This window comes from Syngnathoides biaculeatus, chromosome 13 (genome assembly GCF_019802595.1).
Source record: "Syngnathoides biaculeatus isolate LvHL_M chromosome 13, ASM1980259v1, whole genome shotgun sequence".
NCBI classification, from domain to species: Eukaryota; Metazoa; Chordata; class Actinopteri; order Syngnathiformes; family Syngnathidae; genus Syngnathoides; species Syngnathoides biaculeatus.
This window is the reverse complement of record NC_084652.1, coordinates 24,867,507-24,884,125: the sequence shown is the minus strand read 5'-3', so window position 1 is coordinate 24,884,125 and position 16,619 is coordinate 24,867,507. Positions and strand designations below refer to the sequence as shown.

Genomic DNA, 16,619 nt, shown 5'->3' with positions numbered 1-16,619 from the left:
CTTTGAGGCAGGATGGGGACAACAAGTCTTGCCGTTGCACTTTGTTGATCTTTTGTTGTTTGAACATCTGGCTCATGTCCCATTTATGGATGGTAAACAGTGGAGTTAGAGATGTTGAAGTGGACGGTGGTGCAACTTGGTGAATCTGTGGAGGGAAAGTGTCCTCTTCAAATCTGCAGTAAAAGGTGTTGAGGTCGTCTGGTAGCCCACTATTGTTGTCTACTTGGGGGGATTGTCACTTCTAATTAGTGAGTGATTGTAAACCCGTGCCAGACTGATTTGGAGTCGTAAGGGCCAAGATTTTTTCCCCAGTTTTGCTGCATAATCACTCTTTGCAATCTTAATTTCAAATGGTTTCTAGTGCAATTGTAGAGGGCCCTATCCCCACTACGATATGCAACCTCTTTAGCCTGGCGGAGTTGCCTCAGTCTGGCTGTAAACCACAGCTTGTTGGTATTAAAAGTGCGAAAAGTTTTTGTTGGTACACACACCTCCACACAGAAATTGACATGCATGGTAACAATATCTGTGAATTTATCAAGGCTGCTTGCTGAATTTTCAAAGACACTCCAGTCTATGCAATCAATTCAGCTCTGAAGTTTTAATTTTGCCTCATTGGTCCACTTTTTAACATTTTACTAAGGGCTTCGCACACTTAAGCACTTGCCTGGATGTAGGTATTGAGTAGATTAAGCAGTGATAATGGGAGCCTCGGGGAGCACGGGGAATTGTGCAATATGCATGTTTAATTGTGGTATAGCAATGGTCTAAAGTGTTGTTTTCCCTCGTTGTTGTTTTTTTTCTCTCCATATCGTATTTACATGAAGGTGGTTTGTGCTGCAAAAAAGTTGGAAGACTGCCCAAGAGAAATTTGCCAAATCAGCTAATTGCGTGGTCCCTCTATAAGACTTAAAGTTCATACAGTGGGTTGTGGGTCAGGAAAAAAGTGAGCGCTAGGCAACAACCACTGATGCTGATGTGCACACTTGGTTGTAATAGTCTCATAAAACTTTATGCTGCTATTGTTCTCTGTCTTTTTTGTTTGCTCTCTTCTTTCCTTTCTTTCTGTCTAGATACCTTAATAGAGCAGCCCTACCTAATTCCTCTTCTGAGGGACTGAACCATTTAACACTCCTCCACACCCTCACCATAGAAGAGGCATTTTTGTACAACAGCAGGGTATATATAAATTCATTTTCTGAGCCACCTATTCTCATGAGTGACGCGGAAGTGCTGGACCCAATCTCAGCTGTCATTGGGCTGGAGGCAGGGTCCACCCTGAACTGGTTGCCAGCCAATCGCAGGGCACATAGAGACAAACAACAGTTGCACTCACAATCACACCTAGGGCCAATTTGGAGTGTCCAATTAATGGATTTTTTGGGGGGATGTGGGAGGAAATCCACACAGGCACAGGGAGAACATGCAAACTCCATTGACTGATATTTCAACAAATGTCACTTTCTTACATTTTTAATTTGATTTCCATGATATGATAAACTTGTCAATAAATGTCACTCTGATAAGCTATCAAAATTAAATTGCACTTCTGAATATATTGATATTCAAATATATATTTATCAAAAGCTGGGATGTTAATTGGCCATGACTAATTAAAATGTTGCCCTGCGATTGGCTCGCAACCAGTTCAGGGTGTACCCTGCCTCCGGCCATATGAGATCTGTGATAGGCTCCAGCACTCCTGCGACCCTTGTGAGGGTACACCGCTTAGAAAATGGAGAGATGGATAAAATATTAAAAAGTCTTTCTTAATTTTAATCAACACACAAAACAATTCCATTTTGCCCATTCCCACTCACTTTCACACAGAGTACAAGTAAAAAAAATACAAATATTTATTTCAAAAGCAAAAATAAAGATGACAGGCCATGAAGCTCATGATCTTTCACTCATAACAAATTGAGTACTGAATGCTAAATGTGAAATGAAAGATGGAACACTTAGTGTTGCAGAGTTCACAATCAGTGTGGCAGAAACACAAAATGCAGGAATGTCTCTGCTGGACTGCACTTCTGTGGCTAATATATAATTTACTATGGTATTACAAAATACATCTATTCAAAGCATGAACTTTGAAGGGGAAATGGTGACACAAATAGAATAAAAGGATAGAGCCTTCAATATGAATTGAAGTGAAAAACATTGGGAACCAATGTATATTTTTCCTGCGATTGGCTGGCAACCAGTTCAGTGTATACCCCGCCTCCTGCCCGTTAACAGCTCGGATAGGCTCCAGCACTCCATGTGACCCTCGTGAGGATAAGTGGCAAAGAAAATGGATGTATGGATGGATGCATATTTTTCACCTCAACTGAAATGACAAAGGAGATTGATTTTGATTAGGTTGTGCTACGTTACCAATTCGTGCTAGAAAAGGAATAAAATACAAGTATAGAACAGTGATTCCGAAAAAGTGTGCCGTGGTACATCAGTGTGCCGGGGTACATTAGTGTGCCGTGAGCGCTCTTCAGGTGTGCCGTGGGAAGTTATCCAATTTTATGTAATTGCTAAAAAAAAAAAAAAATAATAATCGAAGAGTAACAGTAAGAATTTATTTCCAAGAAATAATCTATCTTTATTCATTTATTTATGCCAGTGAGGCACAATGACAGACAGAACAAAAAAATCCTCTTCTATTAGAGGGCAGCAAGTATATACAGTAATTAATCTATCCGTTTTTGGTGACATTTACTTTTGTTGGTGTGTCGTTTGATTTTTCAATTGTAAAATATGTGCCTTGGCTCTATAAAGGTTGGAAATCACTGGTATAGAAATTCATACTATTTGTTTGTTTTGTTACGTTTACCCATTTGCATTCTGATTTGACTACATGTTGCTGCATGTTTAATGGAAAGGACCAAGCAAGTATACGAAACTGACCACATACTGTACTGTACATACAGTATGTCAGTATTCCATTTTATACATGGGCTTTCACTCCGTACACCCTTGACGTATGTATTCCGATGGGGAAAAAGTATCAGAAACTGATAAGCGGGTGAGAAGATGCCTGAAGAATGGAGGAAAAATGTGCTAGTTCCCATTTTTAAGAACAAACGCAATTTCCAGACCATGCACCACTGATGCAGTCTCTTTGCAGATATTCTGCGTTGCGCGTGTAGTGCCTCTCTAGTATAAAATACTTTTCAACGAGGGAGCCACCTGAGTTCTTTTCTTATTCCAAAGTATGAAACTAATAAATTAACTCAACTTTAATTACTCTAAATGTCTATTAAAATTTTACTCTTTACTTGTGCATTTAATTCTCTGAAATAATATTTCCCCTTATGAGTTAACATCATCCTAATTTAAATAATCAAGCTACCAAATAAACTCACCACTATTTTAACTGTTTTGCAGATAGTCAAATAATAAAAGTGGTTATGTAACAAAAAGTGTGAACATTTAACAACAAAATAAAGGATGTAAAAATCAAACACATATACACAACAGTCAAATAAAGTCAATTTAACAGGTACACAATGCACACATACTCAGGGCCCAAAGAAATATGAATATAGCCGGCAAGCAAACAAAATTCAAAACCCAATGTCACTGCGGTGCTTCCCAAGGCAGGAGTGAAGAAAGGTGAAGGTGTTTTTTCTTATGTCCGGCGTCCTCACGGTCCTCATCCCTTTTACTTCCTTGAAGTCCAAACACATCCTCTCTCACCACGTTAGCTCAACCCTAGCGCCCTTGTCCTCTCCTTCATGGTCCAATACACAGGCCTGGCTAGCTAGCATTAGCTGGTTGCTCGCGCCCAACCCAAGTCCCGTGCATTCACTTAGCCCCTGTGGTAGCGGCTAACTCCACCACGTTACGGCGTGATTTGAGTAGTCCACTCAAACGACACACTATCCCAGTTGAACTTTCAATAGTCCTTGTCTAACACATTGATCAATTTTTGATAAATGTCCACCGTTCACTTTCTTTGTCCTTTCGTTGCCCTCTAACAACCAGTGCCTTGCACTCCGTCTCGCCTTTTTTCTCTTTCTCTTTTTCCGTGTCTCCTCAACACGTCAATTCCTGTCCTTCTTAAACAATGGTTACAATATAAAATAAATAAAAGCATTTCTTTTTCACAAAAGAATCAGACTCATTTAAATACAAATCCCTCCAAACGAAAATACAGTCAGCACATACAGTTTAACAAATATTCCACCACATTGCATAAAGAAAACCTATAACCTAATTGCTACCCTATTATACTGAAATTTTACCTGTACCAACTATTAACCGGATTACACGTGCAAAAAAAAAAAAAAACTATTCAGTTTATGGCATTTTGCAATGTGATTCAATGAGTGAGGGGTGGCTGGTTGTTACATCCAATGGCACAATTCACATACGTACTGTAAAAAATGAAAAAAGGAAGCCACTAGTTTCTTTGAGGCAGCACACAACACGGAACTTTCTCTAACAACTACTGCTGCTCTGCCACACTCTCTTTTACTAGTTTACCTTCCACCTGCCCCCTGACCCCGGCCCCCATGCACTCAAAGATGTACACGTCTTCTTCTTCCTCTTCTTTTCCTTTCGGCTTGTCCCGTTAGGGGTCGCCACAGCGTGTCATCTTTTGCCATCTTAGCCTATCTCCTGCATCTTCCTCTCTAACCCCAACTGCCCTCATGTCTTCCCTCACCACATCCATAAACCTTCTCTTTGGTCTTCCTCTCGCTCTTTTGCCTGTGAGCTCCATCCTCAGCATCCTTCTACCAATATACTCACTCTCTCGCCTCTGAACATGTCCAAACCATCGAAGTCTGCTCTCTCGAATCTTGTCTCCAAAACATCCAGCCTTTGGCTGTCCCTCGAATAAGGTCATTTCTAATCCTATCCAACCTGGTCACTCCGAGCGAGAACCTCAACATCTTCATTTCTGCCACCTCCAGTTCAGCTTCCTGTTGTTTCTTCAGTGCCACCGTCTCTAATCCGTACATCATGGCCGGCTCACCACTGTTTTGTAAACCTTGCCCTTCATCCTAGCAGACACTCTTCTGTCACATAACACACCAGACACTTTCGCCAGCTGTTCCAACCTGCTTGGACCCGTTTCTTCACTTCCTGACCACACTCTCCATTGCTCTGTATTGTTGACCCCAAGTATTTGAAGTCGTCCACCCTCGCTATCTCTTCTCCCTGTAGCCTCACTCTCCCCCTCCACTTTTCTCATTCACGCACATATATTCTGTGTTACTTCGGCTAATCTTCATTCCTCTCCTTTCCAGTGCATGTCTCCATCTTTCTAATTGTTCCTCTGCATGCTCCCTGCTTTCACTGCATATCACAATATCATCTGCGAACATCATGGTCCAAGGGGATTCCAGTCTAACCTCATCTGTCAGCCTATCCATTACCACTGCAAACAGGAAGGGGCTCAGAGCTGATCCCTGATGCAGTCCCACCTCCACCTTAAATTCCTCTGTCACACCTAAGGCACACCTCACCATTGTTCTGCTGCCATCATACATGTCCTGTACTATTTTAACATACTTCTTTGCCACACCAGACTTACGCATGCAGTACCACAGTTCCTCTCTTGGTACTCTGTCATAGGCTTTCTCTAGATCCACAAAGACACAATGTAGCTCCTTCTGACCTTCTCTGTACTTTTCCACGAGCATGCTCAAGGCAAATAATGCATCTGTGGTACTCCTTCTAGGCATGAAACCATACTGTTGCTCGCAGATACTTACTTCTGTCCTGAGTCTAGCCTCCACTACTCTTTCCCATAACTTCATTGTGTGGCTCATCAACTTTATTCCTCTATAGTTCCCACAGCTCTGAACATCCCCTTTGTTGTTAAAAATGGGAACTAGAACACTTTTCCTCCATTCTTCAGGCATCTTTTCGCCCGCTTGTATTCTGTTGAATAAATTGGTCAAAAACTCCACAGGCATCTCTCCAAATTGCTTCCATACCTCTACCGGTATGTCATCAGGACCAACTTGCCTTTCCATTTTTCATCCTTTGTAGTGCCTTTCTGACTTCCCCCATAGTAATCATTTCCACTTCCTGGTCCTTCACTCTTGCCTCTTAAACTCTTCCTTCTCTCTCATTTTCTTCATTCATCAACTTCTCAAAGTATTCTTTCCATCTATTTAGCACACTACCGGCACCAGTCAACACATTTCCATCTCTATCCTTAATCACCCTAACCTTCTGCACATCCTTCCCATCTCTATCCCTCTGTCTGGCCAACCTGGAGAGATCCTTTTCTCCTTCTCTCGTGTCCAACCTGGTGTACATGTCTTCATATGCCTCTTGTTTAGCCTTTGCCACCTCTACCTTTGCCCTACGTCGCATCTCGATGTACTCCTTTCGCCTCTCCTCAGTCCTCTCAGTATCCCACTTCTTCTTCGCTAATCTCTTTCCTTGTATGACTCCCTGTATTATGGGGTTCCACCACCAAGTCTCCTTCTCCCCGTTCCTACCAGATGACACACCAAGTACTCTCCTGCCTGTCTCTCTGATCACCTTGGCTGTCGTCGTCCAGTCTTCCGGGAGCTTCGGTTGTCCATCGAGAGCCTGTCTCACCTCTTTCCGGAAGGCCGCACAACATTCTTCCTTTCTCAGCTTCCACCACATGGTTCTCTGCTCTACCTTTGTCTTCTTAATCTTCCTACCCACCACCAGAATCATCCTACATACTACCATCCTATGCTGTCGAGCTACACTCTCCCCTACCACTACTTTACAGTCAGTAACCTCCTTCAGATTACATCGTCTGCACAAAATATAATCTACCTGCGTGGTTCTACCTCCGCTCTTGTAGGTCACTATATGTTCCTCCCTCTTCTGGAAATAAGTGTTCACTACAGCCATCTCCATCCTTTTTGCAAAGTCCACCACCATCTGCCCTTCAAGTTCCTTTCCTGGATGCCGTACTTACCCATCACTTCTTCATCGCCCCTGTTTCCTTTACCAATATGTCCATTACAATCTGCACCAATCACAACTCTCTCGCTGTCTGGGATGCTCAGAACTACTTCATCTAGTTCCTTCCAGAATTTCTCTTTCAACTCTAGGTCACATCCTACCTGTGGTGCATAGCCGCTAACCACATTATACATAACACCCTCAATTTCAAATTTTAGTCTCATCACTCGATCTGATACTCTTTTCACCTCCAAGACATTCTTAGCCAGCTCTTCCTTTAAAATAACCCCTACTCCATTTCTCTTCCCATCTACTCCGTGGTAGAATAATTTAAACCCTGCTCCCAAACTTCTAGCCTTACTACCTTCTACCTGCTCTCTTGGATGCACAGAATATCAACCTTTCTCCTAATCATCATGTCAACCAACTCCTGAGCTTTTCCTGTCATAGTCCCAACATTCAAAGTCCCTACACTCAGTTGTAGGCTCTGTGCATTCCTCTTTTTCTTCTGACGCTGGATCCGGTTTCCTCCCTCTCTTCTTTGTCTTCGACCCACAGTAGCTGAATTTCCACCGACGCCCTGCAGATTAGCAGTGCCGGGGGCGGGCGTTGTTAACCCGGGCCACGACCGATCCGGTATGGGATTCTTTAGATGAACGCTCATATTTGTTTGGCACAGTTCTTACGCCGGATGCCCTTCCTGACGCAACCCTCTGCATTTATCCGGGCTTGGGACCGGCCTACAGATTGCACGGGTTTGTGCCCCCCATAGGGCTGCTCAAAGATGTACACTCATGATTACAAATGTTACAGTACTTACACAGCCCATCAATGTGTTTTATAATGACAGCGTCCACCACCACTGCTTTAGTTAGCAACACAGTCTGGGCAAGGATGAGCAAAGACGAGCTACGCATGCTGCTTATGTTTACTTTCGATATTAATGGATAAAGTTAAAAATGAAATGCTGTTGTTTTAAGATGCAATGACTGTCGAAATATGTGAAAAATCTAAGAAAAAGTGGTTAAACTGGAGTAGATTTTCTCTTTTCCGAGTGGGAAAGAAAGCCAAAGTAGAAAGTGCGGGATGAGATGGTGTCTAATTTTAGAATTCCACATTGACCTGATCCAGGATGAAAGCACAGACAATACAGTGCACAAAAAGCTAATTCTGCACAAGCGATACACAGGTGGTAGGCACAATGGATCTGTGAACTGTGAGGAACAGACAAATTAGCCAGTCTGTCCCGCTCTGCCACTACAGTTATTATTAATTGTGCAACATTAAAAATATTCATACATACAACATATCACCAAAACAATATAACACAGTCAATATACATTTAGTACAGATGGCTCAAAAATTCAGAAATCATTTAACTTGCAATCATCCAAAAATATTCTTTAGCAAAACGAAACTACAATAAAGTGCCAAATACAAAAAAAAAAATCTTAAGTAGATGTGTGTGTGTGTATGTGGTCAAAGTTCATACTTAGTACAATATGTCTTTTAAAAAAACAAAACAATACAGTTCCTAAATCTAAACAGTAAATTTGTATCATTTGTCATTAGCTCCAGCGCAATGTATGAAAGAAACATCGACACTATGCTCTCATTCCCAAATGCACACCAACGTGCGTGAACATACACTCATGCGCACCACATGCGTTCTCTGCTGTAACACAATGGAAAACTAGTGGCCATTACTCAACTCAGAAAAAACAAAACTACTTATCTATATCACATCGCGACGGCAAACAATGTGAAACATATAACACTTCAATCAATAATCGCTTTAACATTTTATGAAAATGTTTCCAGCTATTAGTTATGCATAACTGTGAACGTTGAATATACAAATTAGCCCATGTGTCTTGCTCTGGCAACAGTTTTTAATTTACTGCGCATGTGCAGAGACGTGATCTTCCTCACGCATCAATTCAAAGGGAGCGGCGCAGGTGTGCCATCTACTGACTACTTAGCCAAATAACTAAAATCACAATGAAAAGTGTCAGTCACTGTCAAAAGGAGTTATCTTAAATAAATGTTGATTATAAACTTTTGTCTAGAGGTGGTGTCTGAACCCTCTACACAAGCATCCCTTCATGTACCACAATCATTATTTTCTTTTAAATTTTGTCTGTACGGAGTATCCCAAAATTCACTATAAATTTCCATTTTTCTATTTCATTTTAGGAGTTCCTAGGACAGACATGAGGCCATCAGTAGCTGACAGCTTAGGTTTTGCAGTATTTGTAAGTCCTTGCCCCGGTTCACCAATTGAATGCATAGCATATGTATACCATTCTCAAATTCGCAAGTTTTTCTTCTGTCCCAATAGCAGTTAAATACAAGTTTCAGGAACTTTATGGCAGTCACACTGCCCCAACAAGTACATGTCAATCTATCCATGCCAAGTTTCTCAAAACAGAATTTATTCTTGACAAACCACGCAGCAAAAGGTCTGCGACGACCACCACAGATGAAAAAAAGAGATTTCTGAGCAGGCGGTTGTGCATAGTCAGAAAAAGCATGTCCAGAGGGCTGTACTGTAACAAAGGATCCACAAAAATCATGATTAATCAGATACTTCAAAGAATGATACACCCAAAACATTACTCAGACCGACTGGGTTGATGAGTGCCGTAGTCTTCCGCTTGAAGCATTCAATATTAATGGGATTGACTCACAAATGACAACGAGAAAGGAGTCGAACAATGCTTTGATGGAAGAAGGAAGCAATACAGGACTGATTTCTTTCATATTTAACCAAGAAAACTCACCATAAATAACATCCAAAGCCACTTGTTTTGGATGTGTTCACATAAAAAGAGCATTGCAGGGCTATTGACTTTATTGTAAATGAAATTGTATTACACTTATGGTCTGTAAGACAAGCCCATACACATGTGACTGAACAAAGTGAGAAGTGAATCACACCCACATTCTGCTGAAGCACGATCCTTTCAGAACTTCACCGAAACTGAAGGATGTTATCTCAGCGCAGCAGCCTCTGCTGTTTTTTTTTTTTTTTTTTTGGCATCTTTCTGAAAGCTCTCTTGTAATTTAACACAAATGAGTTTTCAACACTTCGCAATTTATCGTTATCCAGCGTTACCAATGTGAAGGTATAAACCCGATACATACCTGTACATTTTAATTCGTGATGGTAGACTATATTAAATTAGTTGTTAACATCCATGTTTACATTAACTTGTTGAACTATGCAGTTAACAACACAGTGTTTACATGATTGATCATTGTAGATGTGCTGTGTGAACTGATTGCTAACTTTGGAAATTCTGTCTTTTCAAGACAATTTTTGTCTCTCTGCCATCATGCGAAATTATTTTTGAACAGCATAGTGTAAGAGTCCACAGTAACAAACCACATAACGCGGGTGAAATGAAGCCTCGAAGCAGAGATTTTGCTATGAGGTTGTATATAATCAATTTATTCAACTTACTTAAAGGGTCACTGACACCTAAAACAGAAAATTTAGTATGTTTTTAACCGAAAATAATCATCCAGAATGGTCCCATCCGTTTTTTCACGGCAGCTCTGAATGTTGGCATATATCGTTTTTTTCATCTCTCGCGAAGTAAAGTCCATCTTGGACTTTGAGTTGAAGAAAAAGCAGGAAGTAACGTTTTATACAGACGCCTCCAGGGGCGGGGTCACATATTTACGCCTATTGTACCTGCAAGAGATTAGCTATTTTTTCTGCATGTTAGCCAAAATGCCAGCTCGTTGTATTGCTGGATTTTGCTCAAACACTCAAGAGGAGCGATTCACTCTTCATACGTTTCCAAAAAACCTGGTTTGTTGTGAAAAATGGATTGCACAGGTGCAAAGGACGAGAGATTTGTGGGTTCTAAATGACAGGTAGGTGTCTATAGCGCTATTAAATAGGATAATACTTGGGTGAGGGGGATCGAATCCTTCTCTCAGAACATAACAAAAGATCCACGTACGTATGTCAGGGGTGCTAAATGTGTTGATGACTCCAGGCCCGGCATTGTTCATTACCGGCAGGGGCCGGTGTTAGCCCCGACACAGAGGTGGATCGGGCGGGGAGAGGGTTTGGTCGCATGCAGGAGGAAAAAAGGAGCTCCCGCCCCCGCCCCCCACCAGCCACCAGTGTCTAGGCACCCCTGAAGCACTTACTTCACCTGGCATGGGTCCTCCTGAGTACGTTACATACAGTCATACAGACTGTCGGGGAGTCTGTTGTTAGTTAAAGGGGATCCGCATATCCTCTAAATATGCTTTGAAACGATAGGGTAATATTGCCCTCGTAACCTTACTTGATTGTGAGATGTTCTCATCTTCGAAAAGAGTTTCTGTGTCAGAAGGGGCATCAGAAAAATCTGAAAAAATCTCTCTCGTTCCTCTCCCATAGCTGGTGCCACGACGTATTTTCCATGGCGACCGTCCCAGTGTGACATCTGCAAATGACGTTGCAGGCAATATGGCCGCTGCTGGGATGTCAAGTGAGACTTCCGCAAATTTGCGCATTAATGACACGCTGCCTGCGCCTTTTTTTTTTTATATAGACATTGAAGTGAGTAATATTCTATGTAATTTTCATAACAATGTCTGTTTTAAAATGTATATTGTGCTGTCAGTGGCCCTTTAAGTAATTGTTTCCAATCTAATACAAAGGCAGGTTGTAATGACATTCTTTCTGGGCAACACACGGACAGTGAACTACTGTACATTACCTGAAAAAATGTAAAAACGCTCGTCAAACTCAGGTCCCGCGGAACAAATGTGCCCCACCACGTCTTTAAAGGTGGCAATCTCTAAAGTTCAGGGTACACCCTGAACTGGTTGGCAGGGCAACATTTTAATTAGTCATGGCAAATTAACATCCCAGCTTTCGATAAATATATGTATATGAATATAAATATATTCAGAAGTGTAATTTAATTGTGATAGTGAGTGACATTTATTTACTAGTTTATCATATCATGGGAATCAAATTAAAAATGTAAGAAAGTGACATTGGTTGAAATATCACTCAAAGTATTATTTTTTTTATATATAATTATACATCTTGTGGGCACTGTGGCGCAGCTGGAAAGCGTTAGCCTCACAGTTCTGAAGACCAGGGTTACATCCTGGCCCTCCCTGTGTGGAGTTTGCACATTCTCCCAATGCTTATGTGGGTTTTCTCTGGGGACTTTGGTTTCCTCCCACATCCCAAAAAACATGCACTAATTGGACAATCTACATTGCCTCTCGGTGTAATTCTGAGTGTGACTGTTTGGCTCTATGTGGCCTGCGATTGGCTGGCAACCAATTCAGGTGGTACCCTACCTCCTGCCCGTTGACAGCTGGGATAGGCTACAGCACTCCCGTGACCATTCTGAGGATACGTGGCTCAGAAAATGGATGGATGGATGGATGGATCTGCAGATGGTTGTTTGTTGATATGTCCCTTGCAACTGGTTGGCGACCATTTTAGAGTGTAACTTGGCTCTCGCCCAGAGATAGCAGGGATTAGCTCCAGCCCACCTGGGACCCTAGTGAGGATAAGCAGTACAGAAAATGAAAGGATGAATGGTGTCAGGGACGTAGCCAGGCCACTGCATTGTGCGCGGCTGCCTCTGACAGCAGCTCCTCACCTGTGTCTCATTGCCTCTAATTATGTCATGTATTTAAGCCTTTTGTGTTGTATTACTACTTGCCAGTTCATTGTCTGAAACTGCAGTACTTTGCGTGAGTATACGAGCTTCTTGTTGTGTATTTGCCTCGTTGTTACACCCAGTATTCTGTCCCAACACAGCCAAGTCTAGTTAAGCCTTGTTTTTAACTAGTAGTTACCCAATCTCGTTTTCACTTTTTTGGACCTTGCCTTTTGCCACTTTTTTGTGCCTTTGTCTTTATTGGACTGCCTACCTGTGTATGACCTCTCCCTGGAATAAGAACCACCCTCTACATCATGTCTCTGCCTTGGAGTCATGCATTTGGGTCCTACTCCATGCCGCATGTTCGTGACAGTACGACGTGGCCTGAACAGGACCCACCGGAAAAACGTGGTGTCGCAGGTGACGCTGCCGGTCTGCCTCCCAGTGTGCTCAGCCTGCTAACAAAACATCCCCTCTCTGAGAGGGCTCTGTATTTTTGTCCTCTCCTTCCTTTTCATCTGCGTACCCACATATTATGATTATCCTCCATGCCCGACACGTTCACCCCACATGTTTTATTAGACTAAAATTTTTCAGATTTTAAGGAGGACCCCGACTTACATGACTCCCTGCCCGTTTCTGACTCTGATATAGATTTCGTTTTTTCCCACCCTATTCTCAGTCCAAATCAATTTGTCACCTCAATCTGTCTCTAGCTCACATGTGTCTCAGCCCAAATCCTCTTCCTCCGACCTTTTCTGGGGGACCCGTTTGGTCTTTTATCTATGGTGGCCAGTGGAACCATCCAAGTAGACCAGGGGTGTCAAACTCATTTCACATTGTGGGCCACATACGGCCTCGGTAGATGTCAAGTGGGCCGGATAATGAAAATTATACCATACTGTGCTATAAATAACCAAAATATCATGTCTTTCTTTTGCTTTGGTGTAAAGAAGCACAAGAATATGAGAAAAATGTTGAAATTTAATGAACATTTCTTTTATAAAACATTTCATGAAACACCTCAGATTTCCTTAGACAAATGTACAATTTATTTCTCTGTTTCAATCAAAATCTGCTGATAGGTCCTCTCTGCTATAATGTTCCTCGTCAGGCTAATATTGGCAATAGCTTGTCGCTTCTCGGGACATACATGTTCAGCCACCCTCATCGTGCATCGTTTAGCAAAGTCATTGTCGGAATACGGCTTTGATACTAATACTATTTTGCTAGCAATTAGGTAGCTGGCTTTTAATTGCTGCTTCACTGACTTGTCGCCTCTGGATGAAAGTTGACTGCTGTTTCCTCAGACCCGCCTGCAATTCGTTGATCTTATGACTTCTCAGTTATTCTTGCAAGCCGTTATATTTTTTGCAGTGAAGAGTCTTGTAGTGGCGTCGAATAATATAGTAATTCAATACTGAAACTTGTTGCAAACACACCAAGCACAGAGGTTTTCTGTGCATTTTTATAAATAAATAGGACATGGTCCATTTTTCATTAAAATTCTACACTCATATCTACTTTTTTCCGTTTGGATAATGACATTTTGGCTAATGAGGGTGTAGGGGAGGGGTAGGGACCAGAGTAAAAACAAAGTTGTGACAAGCAGCAGATGGCGCATTGATACCTCTGCTGTGTTGGGTCTGTCTCAGTGACAGACTGAGACTGCTGTTGTCTTCTTCTCTAATCAAAACAATGTTGTCTCAAAACAGTGTGTAACCTATCTGATAATCCATGAATTGCATTTTATCAAAAGTATATATTCCGTGCCTTTTATGCATTTTTTTCAGTTTTAAAGTATCCTGCAGGCCTGATCGAACCTCCTTGTGTATGTTTGACACTCCTGAAGTAGAGCTAAGCTTTATGCCTCCCGCTTCACTCCGCCCAAGCCACGCCAAGCGAAATCCACCCGTGAGCCAACTCGTTGCATGCCACCCATGTTTCCCAGTTCACCTTCTCGAGTCCCCGTGAACTCTGCCTCTCTCATATCCACTCCAATAAAGTCTCGATGGCAGCAATCTGGGGAGGCAACTGCAGACCCCCGAGCTGCCTATCGCCATGTCTCGGTGGAGCCTCAGCCCCAGCCGCCTCTAGCCCACCTTTTAGCGGTGCCCGATCTGCAGCAGCCGCCGCCTCTTGACCATGCTTTGGCGGTGCTCGACAAGCAGCAGCAGCCCCTGACCCCGCCGCCTCTCGACCATGCCTCGGTGGAGCTCGACCAGCAGCAGCTGCCGCCAACTCTTCACCATGCCTCGTAGGTGTTCGACCTGCGGCAGCAGCCACTGACAACTCTCGACCATACCGCCGCAGTGCTTTGCCCGAAGCTTTCATCTGCAACTGTTTGATTCCTTCTTTGCCATTGGGACCCTCCTTGTAGACATCTGGGACAGTAGCCCCGTAAGGACCGTGGTGCTTGCCATCCTAGCTGACCTCCTGAACTGCTCATCCAAGCTCCTTGCTTGATAGACTGGCGTATTTATTTATTTATTTTTAAAGCAGAGAACAAAGGTTGATGGGGGAGCTACCAGCTGTGACACCTCTCAGTAATATAATTAGCCCAAACTTTGGTCTCCGGGAGTGCTTCCTCAGCCCGGGTGCCCAGACATGAGAAAATACACTTTAGTTGTATTTGACTTATCATCTTATTGGTGTGAGTAGGATGGCTGAGTTAATTTGGTAGTTACATTTATTTCGCCTTACCTTTGGTTACAATTAGATACATTTTTACTGTCTTAGGTGGCATGATGGTGGTAATGCAGCCCTATGGGGGCACAAACCAGTGCAATCTGTAGGCCGGTCCCAAGCCCGGATAAATGCAGAGGGTTGCGTTAGGAAGGGCATCCGGCGTAAAAACTGTGCCAAACAAATATGAGCGTTCATCTAAAGAATCCCATACCGGATCGGTCGTGGCCCGGGTTAACAACGCCCGCCCCCGGCACTGCTAACCTGCAGGGCGTCGGTGGAAATTCAGCTACTGTGGGTCGAAGACAAAGAAGAGGAGGAAACCGGATCCAGCGTCAGAAGAAAAAGAGGAATGCACAGAGCCTACAACTGAGTGTAGGGACTTTGAATGTTGGGACTATGACAGGAAAAGCTCAGGAGTTGGTTGACATGATGATTAGGAGAAAGGTTGATATTCTGTGCATCCAAGAGAGCAGGTGGAAAGGTAGTAAGGCTAGAAGTTTGGGAGCAGGGTTTAAATGATTCTATCAAGGAGTAGATGGGAAGAGAAATGGAGTAGGGGTTATTTTAAAGGAAGAGCTGGCTAAGAATGTCTTGGAGGTGAAAAGAGTATCAGATCGAGTGATGAGACTAAAATTTGAAATTGAGGGTGTTATGTATAATGTGGTTAGCGGCTATGCACCACAGGTAGGATGTGACCTAGAGTTGAAAGAGAAATTCTGGAAGGAACTAGATGAAGTAGTTCTGAGCATCCCAGACAGCGAGAGAGTTGTGATTGGTGCAGATTGTAATGGACATATTGGTAAAGGAAACCGGGGCGATGAAGAAGTGATGGGTAAGTACGGCATCCAGGAAAGGAACTTTGAAGGGCAGATGGTGGTGGACTTTGCAAAAAGGATGGAGATGGCTGTAGTGAACACTTATTTCCAGAAGAGGGAGGAACATATAGTGACCTACAAGAGCGGAGGTAGAACCACGCAGGTAGATTATATTTTGTGCAGACGATGTAATCTGAAGGAGGTTACTGACTGTAAAGTAGTGGTAGGGGAGAGTGTAGCTCGACAGCATAGGATGGTAGTATGTAGGATGATTCTGGTGGTGGGTAGGAAGATTAAGAAGACAAAGGTAGAGCAGAGAACCATGTGGTGGAAGCTGAGAAAGGAAGAATGTTGTGCGGCCTTCCGGAAAGAGGTGAGACAGGCTCTCGATGGACAACCGAAGCTCCCGGAAGACTGGACGACGACAGCCAAGGTGATCAGAGAGACAGGCAGGAGAGTACTTGCTGTGCCATCTGGTAGGAAAGGGGAGAAGGAGACTTGGTGGTGGAACCCCATAATACAGGGAGTCATACAAGGAAAGAGATTAGCGAAGAAGAAGTGGGATACTGAGAGGACGGAGGAG

General features: G+C 42.9%; 1 protein-coding gene across 2 annotated transcripts in view; it reads right to left on the bottom strand.

Annotated features, from left to right (window-relative positions):
• dlgap1a (discs, large (Drosophila) homolog-associated protein 1a) overlaps window positions 1-16,619 on the bottom strand; it is a 162,054-nt gene that overhangs the window by 143,375 nt on the left and 2,060 nt on the right. For both annotated transcript variants that reach the window (XM_061838973.1, XM_061838974.1), the window contains exon 2: window positions 12,223-12,428. The gene's annotated coding sequence lies outside the window, so the exon portion shown is untranslated. The remainder of the gene's footprint in view (window positions 1-12,222; window positions 12,429-16,619) is intronic.